We start from the raw sequence: 7,961 nt of genomic DNA, 5'->3' as shown, positions 1-7,961 counted from the left end.
TTCTATCTATAATAACACAGTAACAGGCTAACCTATCTTTTCCCTACACCAAGGTTACGGATTTTGTTCAAAAGTTTGTCTGTATATAAGGGCTTGGGTCAGGATGGTCACTGACGGTTCTCACACATCTGTTCTTATGAGTTTGGCCCATTGCTCAGTCAGTCAGGGAATTAACAAATATTAATATACACCTGTACGTAAGATGGAAAAGAATAGCTATGACTCTTTTTTTTCACAAGTCATGTATTTTAATGGTGCTAACACTAGAGGTTTGCTTTTTTTTTTTTTTTTTTTAAATATTTGGCCTTAGCAATGAATCCTCTAATTCAACAGGAAGATATTCTCATGTGCGTCTGTGTGAAGAGACCACCAAACAGGCTTTCTGTGAGCAACATGGCTGTTTATTTCACCTGGGTGCAGGTGGGCTGAGTCCGAAAAGATAGTCAGCAAAGGGAGATAAGGGTGCGACTGTTTTATAGCATTTGGGTAGGTAAAGGAAAATTACAGCCAAAGGGGGGTTGTTCTCTGGCGGGCAGGAGTCGGGGTCACAAGGTGCTCCGTGGGGGAGCTTTTTGAGCCAGGATGAGCCAGGAAAAGGAATTTCACAAGATACTATCATCGCTTAAGGCAAGGACCGGACATTTTCACTTCTTTTGTGGTGGAATGTCATTTACACATCTTTTGTGGTGGAATGTCATCACTTAAGGCAAGGGAGGGCATTTGCAATTCTTTTGTGATTCTTCAGTTACTTCAGGCCATCTGGGCATATACTTGCAAGTCACAGGGGATGCTATGGCTTGGCTTGGGCTCAGAGGCCTGACAGATATTACATGCCCTGCTGACCCTACAGCTTCTACCCAGTAGGACCTGAGGTGTGTGTTTGTTCTTTATTGTCCCCTGACAGATGACTCCAAAATGTGGCCCACACCAGCACACAGTTATACCACAGGAATGATTACTCCTTGGGCCAGGAGTGCAGGCTTCACTGGGCCCTCTGCCCCAGGGGCTCTCCGTGGCTGCAGCAAGTGTCTGCTCAGGGCTGCCATGTCTTCTGAAGGCTCAGACTCATCAGGGGAGGAGCTGCTTCCATGCTCGCTTCTGTGTTGCTGGCAGAATTCTATTGCTTGCAGGCTGTTGGACTGAAGGCCCCAGTCTCTCCATAGCATCAGCTTCAGGCTACCCTCTGCCCTGGGCAGGTGACTGGCTTTGCCAGAACTAGCACCTATCAAGAGGCAGGGGGAGAGTTCCAGTGGACGGAACTTGCAGCCCCTCCCAATCCAATCTCAGGAGAGACTGCCATCTCTTTTGCGTGGTTCTATTCATTAGAAGCGAGCCGCTGAGTCCAGCCCTCTTCGAGGGTCTGGCTGTGAACACTAGGGGCAGGGACCAATGGGAGCCACTTGGGAGGGGAGGTGCTACCTGGGACCTGCCTAGGACAAGGTGAAGGAGAACATGCATAGGGACAGACGCCCTTCCCACTTCCCCTCTGTGGTGAGTGCAGGAGTTGCGGATGTGCCCTAAAGGAGTTGTGGCATCCCAGGAGGGAAGCAGCTCCTAGCCATGGGGGCACCATGACCCAGTGCCCCAGCATGTCGGGCTGCACATTTCAGGGCTACCTGAGCTGCAGCCTCTTCCCCTTCCCTGCTGTCTCTGCCTGTGCATGGAGTGGGCATCTCAAATCTGCAGAGGCCAAACTGAGCTCAGGCCTCTGCACCCCCGCACAATCCCCTACTGCTCAGTCTTCGTCAGCTCAGCTCCTGGTGACTCCATCTTCCCAGGGGCTCAGGCTGAAGCCTTGCAGTTCTCCTCCACCCCGGCATCTAAGTCCCTCAGGAAAGTCCCTCTTGACTCTTCGTTGCATCTGGAGCCACTGGGGCCAAGCCACCACCTCTGACCTGGACCGGAACAGGCTCCCTCCCCCATCCCCTGCTCTGCCCCCACCTCCACCCCACCTCCATGCCTCGGGTGTCCTCAACTTCAAAGTCAGGGTACACCTATCAGGATGTAATTCAGACATCTTCTCTTCTGACTCGGAGTCACAGGCCCCACACATGGCACACTGGCCTGTCCTCTGGTCCCTCCAGATCCTGGTGCTGCCCAGAGGCCCATGCAGGCACCCGACAACCTCAGGCCCAGCCTGCTCTTTCCTTAGCCCAGACCCTCTCTCCCTACCCACTCTGTCCACCTTCCTCAGGTCTGTCCTGCAACGTCTCCTGCATGGTGAGGCGTCCGCAGATCACCCTCTTAGAAATTTTGGGTTCCATGCACACTCCTGTTCCCTCCTTGCTTCTCTTCAAACATCTTCATCCGTGTCACACATGGGGCATTTCACCTATCTGCTGGGCTTCTCCAGAGGTCCCCCTGCTGAACTCTGAATGCCGTGGATTCAGAGATCTTTGACTATTCCCTCCTGCAGGCCCAGGGCAGCAGCAGAGCCCAGGACAGAGTGAACCTATCATGGGTGCTGCTGAATGAATGAATGAATGAAGGACTGAGTGAGTGAGTGAGTGAGTGAAGGAGTAAATGAGTGAGTAAATGAGTGAATGGGTGAGTCAGTCAGTCAGTGAATAAGTGAGTGAGTGAGTGGATGAGGGAAGGAGTAAATGAGTGAGTGAGTAGGTAAATGAGTGAATGAGTGAACGTGAGTGAGTGAGTGAATTGCTGAGTGAGTGAATGAGTGAGTGAGTGAATGGGTGAATGAATAAGTGAGTAAGTGAATGAATGAGTGACTTAGTGAATGAGTGGGTGAATAAGTGAGTGAATGAGTGAGTGAATGAGTGAGTGACCAAGGGAATAAATGAGTGATGAGTGAGTGAATGAACGACTTAGTGAATGGATGAGTGGGTGAATGAGTGAGTGAACAAATGAGTGGGTGAGTAAGTGAATGAGTCAGTGTGAGAACAAGTGAATGAGTGAGTGAAGAAGTGAGTGAGTGAATGAACGAATGAGTGAGTGAATGAGTCAATAAATGAGTGAGTGTGTGAGTAAAGGGTGAGTGAATGAGTGAGTGAATGAGTGAAAAGGTGAATGAGTGAGTGAATGAGTGAATGATTGAGTGAGTGAATGCGTGAATTAATGAGGAAATGAGTGAGTGAGTGAATAAGTGAGAGGACCAGAGCCAAGAGCTGGCCGGATCCTGGCCTCCTAGAAGACCCAGCTCAACGTCCACCTGGAGTCTGCTCTACAGGACACGCTCATCTCAAGCCCAGAACTCAGGCTTTTAGGCCAGAGAGCGACAGACAGGCTTGCTTTACAAAAAGTGAAACTGAGGTCCAAGGAATAGGATTGCCTGCTGCCCGAAGTCACGTAGTCCCGTTCACTCGTTCACCTTGTCATTCAGCAAACAATTGGAAGCAAGTATGGTGGGCGTTAGGAGTGAAGTACAGCCGGGACGTTAGGAGTGAGCCGAGACCTGATCCTGGTGTTCACGCTTTTACCGAGTGCCTCCCGGGAGAACCAGAGGCTCTTGTTCTGCAGTCGGCCAGCCAGGCAGCAGCTGCTGGAGAAGGAACAAACAGTAAAAGACAGATGTACACGGTGTTATTGTGGCAGAGAGGTTAAAACCAGGCTCACTTTGTTCTTACCGTTTTAAAAAACTAATAATGAAATCCTGAAATATATTCAGGATTTCAAAGCAGTTGTGGTTGTGTCTGTGTCTCTAGCTCCCGTTTGGGTGCTTCCTGCGAAGACAGCTCAGAAACACCACCTTTCCTTAATGAGGTGACAGGGCTTGGAGAGGTGAAAACCCCGTGGTGGGGGGGTGACTGACCTGGGGGGAGGCTGGGTCAGCGTGGGTATCCACCCCCATTCCACCTTCCTGTAGGGAATCTACAGTTCTAAGTCTTTATGATATGGGTAAAATGAACCTGGAAGAGGGGTTATTTTTTAAGAAGTAAGTGCCATGCTCTTTTTTCTTCATACTTTTCCGTGTTTAAGCAGCTTTGAAGGATAAGGCACTAGTAGCATGTTGGTTTGGAAACAATGTTGTTGGTTATTTTACGTTGAATCTGACCTTAAGGTTGCCTGGTAACAGAAGTTTTCGTTTAACAACATGGGACTCTGTTGAGTCTGTTGCCCCATTGGCTGAGCCGCCTGAAATCAGTGCGGTGACAGCTGAAGAGGCCTCTTCCCCTTGGAGGAAGCCGCTGGATTGGCAGGAGGCACCGCCCTTGATTGAGGGAGTGAGGCGGGTTTGCAGGGACCCCACGCGGCCCCTGCGGCTCTCTCCTGCCCCCTGCTGGCTGGCCAAGAAGCCTCGCGACAGTATGCTCAGTGTGAATGTTCACTGGGGCAGGCCAAGGCTTTTGTTCCAGAAACACCAGTGTGTTCAGCGTGGCAAGAAAGACGTAAGTGTGTCTGAAACCTCTTGAACAAAGCAAGTTGATGTTTCAAATGCATCTCGAAGGCTAAAGACTTTGCTATGGTCAATATACAGGAGAAAAGAAGGTTTGATGAAATAGAAAGACAGGAGTGGCAAGTGACGTGCTTGTGCCCCGTATGACTAAGCGATGTCGTGGCCGTTCCACACCACGGCCTCTGAGCAGCCAGCCTGCAGATACTGGGTCAATTTAGATATCTCTGATCTCTGCAAAGCTTTGAAAGGTAGCCCAGGAGCAGATAAACACAAACGCTGACTGGAAACCCTGGCACACGGAGGCACTGGAAACAGCAAGCTGCTATTAACATCATAGTGAGAGGCAATCGCCTGCTCTCTTAGGGATGTCAGCTTCTTTTGCTTCTAGACTTTCATCTGCGTTACAATACAGTTTTGTTCAGGTTATCCCCATTACTCCGCTGTCTTCGCTGTTAACGTCTCAGCCAGCACTTAGCTCTGACACTGTAGGAATTTGACTGTCCGGCTGACCAGGCCGACCTGGCATGGCTGTAAAGCAGGCGAGAGCTTTCCGGAAGGCAGAGACGAGAACCCGAGGCAGGAAAGAGCGTTGCTGGTCCACATATGGCAGTGCACCTGCAGCAGACCATGTATGTGCACGTTTCAGGCTAAACAAGTGTAGGAGAGAAGAAAACCGCCTATGATTAGTCACTTAAAATGCCACACACCCAACCCTTGAGACCCTAGCACATAGAATAGTAGGGGTCTTGGAGACAGCAGGGGTGCTGAAGTCTGATTTTCTCACTTAGCTTTTCCAGCAGCGTTTTCCTCATCTCTAAGCTGGGTCTAACAACTGCCCCGCATAGATTTGTGCATGGAACCGTGCGTGTGAAGTGGGGTAGCCCCCAGGACCTAGGAAGGACTCGTGGTCAGTGTCGGTGGTCATGCGTGCTGTACGGGTCCCCCAGGAGGACCATTGCTACAGATAACTCCCTCTGTTTAATGTCACTGAAGGTAAAAGATGGGAGCTTGGGTTCTGATGTGTCTGGTTTGCTGCAGGCCGCGCTGCACCCCGTGGTTCCTGAGCCCTGGGCTGAAGTACGCCCTGCTGCCTCGCCGGTGCCGCTTTTGCTGTGCAACGAGAGCTCCTGCCCTGGGAAACTTCCTGGCGCCTGACGCGCACCACAGGCTGCAGCAAGACCTGTCGGAAGCGTGGGCTGGGAGGAGCCCGCCATGGCCCTGTCCTCTCCAGGCTAGGAGCGACTTTGTGGGGTTTGTCGGCCCTTCTCTCAGGTGTCCTGGGTCTCATGGATCAGCCGGCGAGCCCTGTCAGATGCCTCTCTCCTGTCTGGAGGAGCACTCTCCAAAACGCTGCCTGCCACCCGGGTCTTCTGGCGCAGAGTGAGGCCACATCTGCAGCCCTTACCGCACGGAGTCCCAAGGCATTCGGTAAGAAGGGGAGTGGGCTGCATGTGAGTTCCACTGGGGAAGCCGGCTCTGCTCCCTACTCTGCTTTTGGGGTGCCAGATGTTCAGACCTGCTGTGTCTATCGGGGGCCATGGCGGGCTGGTGGGAGTGGGGGCGGGGAGAAGCGCGGATGGATCCTGGGAAGGACTTAGTTGAATGCCAGCTGCCCACATACTTGTTGCTGGTCTTGGACAAGCTCCCTAGTTTCTCTGGGCTTCCGTTTGATTGTAAGACTAGGACGCGAGTCTGAAGATGTCGGTGTGTGCGGGAATGCCTGGCGCAGTCACGATGGGTTTTCCTTCAGCCTCCTCCGTGCCCCTCCCTGGGTCAATCAGTATCCATGCGTGCCACAAGTAAATTACAGTCCCTCCGAAAAACCAATTGACCCCTAGTTTTATGGTCAAGCATGGTGAGTGTCCTTGCCAGGAAATGCCACTAGATGTCTTGGGCCTGCTCCTCTACCTCCACAGCATTCCCCGGAACAGGCTGGTTCAGGACGTGGGAGGTGGGAGTCGGTGTTGTACCCAGGACAGGCTGAAGTCAAAGGCTCATTTATTCTGTGAGGGGTGATCAGCATGACACATCAAGAGGAGCCCCGTGGCTGACCCTGGAGGTGGACGGTCGGGTCGGATTGGCCGCCCTCCAGCACGTGTTTCGAGTGATGCCTTCCCTGGGTTACGCAGCCCTGATCTGTAGCACACAACTTCCCAGCTCCAGCCAATCTGGTCTTGCCGTCTCCTTCCAAGAAGGTAGGTGCGGGGCACTTGCCTTTAAGTGGCTCCTTCTGGACACCGCAGGGCGGCAGCAAGCAAGCATGGGCGGCTTTTTCCTTATGTTGACCAAAATACGCAGGGCCAGCTTTGCACGATCCCATTCAGCATCACACGTGTGCATTGGCCACTCACCTGTCCGTCTGCCACAAACAGGCCTCGACCGGACCATTGAGTGGTCTTTACGGCAAAGAGCCTAAAGGGCTCACAGGAGACCTGGACCCAGCGCAATGGTAACAGCGCAGCAATACCTGTCATTGATCAAGGGGTATCCTGGGCCGGACGCTGTGTTAAGTGATCCAGTTCGGTTAGCACTCTTAGAATTAACCCCCTTTTGCCTATCAGGCAATCGAGGATGGAGGGCATTAACGCCAGGGAGCAGGGATTAAGGGGACACACAGAGGGCCTGAGGGACTGGGCACTCTGAGCCCGCGGATCCGCCCCCAGGCCCCGGCTGCAGGGGCACCAGAGCCGCGTGGTGCCTGTGCAGACGGGGAGGGGACTTGTGGGAACTTTGAGGCAAAAGATTTGATTAGGGTAATAGCTTTCCATTTATCAAAAAGAGCCAAGTGTACTTAAGATCTGAACATTTCACTGTGTATACTTTGTGCTCCCTCCATTCCAAAAAACAATGAAAAAATAATTACAAATGAACACTGAACTCGATAGATTATTCACAGTGCTATTAGATAGCAATTCTGGAAGCATTGCTGTATCTCCAGGCTTAAGCAAATAAGCTTAATAAATTAGTGAATATATCGAGTGTGACAGGAGCCAGGTTTCTTTCTTGGCAAGAGAGGTAGAAATAAGAAAAGGCCAAAGCCTGGAATGGATCATGTGGGACTGCGTTGCAGCAGGAGGTACCAGTATAAGCTGGTGGCTCCTGACAGATGTAGACAGGGACACAAGTGCCTGTGCATGGGTGTGAGTGTACATGTGTGTACAGGCGTGTTGTGTGTTCTGCTTGCCAGCAATGCCCAGCAGCACCCAGTGCCCAGTCTTAGCTTCCAAACACCGTTCTTCACTAGAAGGAGCCTTGGTCCAAGGGCTGGGGAATCAGGTATCAGATCTGGAACCAGTTGAGCAACACAACAAACCATTGTAACTGTGAATCATAACTGACCAAGCCAGACTCCATGAGTACATATCAACATATGTAAATGAATGCTGAGAGATGAAATAATTATTTTTCAGTGAATATGGAAGATCTAATGATTTAGAAGGAATGACAGGAAATCAGTAGATGCTAAAACTAGTAGTGAAGAATTCATGGAAAACAGAATATGCACATAGTGTCATGGTGTCTCCTCCCAAATCTTAATTTCAACGCGAGAAGTAGCGTCTTTGCTTTGGAGGAACTTAAGCACCACCTTCACTGTGCTGCCGATGTT

At 51.3% G+C, this 7,961-nt stretch overlaps 1 protein-coding gene across 5 annotated transcripts in view; it reads left to right on the top strand.

The window, feature by feature from the left end:
- The window catches only part of LOC116418924, a 61,693-nt gene that overhangs the window by 35,711 nt on the left and 18,021 nt on the right, over positions 1 to 7,961 (top strand). For 2 of the 5 annotated variants that reach the window (XM_031936217.1, XM_031936213.1), the window contains exon 3: positions 5,393 to 5,782. The exons of 2 other annotated variants lie outside the window; for them this stretch is intronic. The gene's annotated coding sequence lies outside the window, so the exon portion shown is untranslated. Of the gene's footprint in view, positions 1 to 5,392; positions 5,783 to 6,364; positions 6,550 to 7,961 lie in introns of all 5 variants that reach the window. One more of the 5 variants, XM_031936215.1, reaches the window with a different exon arrangement.

The sequence above is a fragment of the Piliocolobus tephrosceles genome, chromosome 9 (assembly GCF_002776525.5).
Source record: "Piliocolobus tephrosceles isolate RC106 chromosome 9, ASM277652v3, whole genome shotgun sequence".
NCBI classification, from domain to species: Eukaryota; Metazoa; Chordata; class Mammalia; order Primates; family Cercopithecidae; genus Piliocolobus; species Piliocolobus tephrosceles.
The sequence above is the reverse complement of the archived record's forward strand: the minus strand, read 5'-3'. Positions and strand labels throughout refer to the sequence as shown.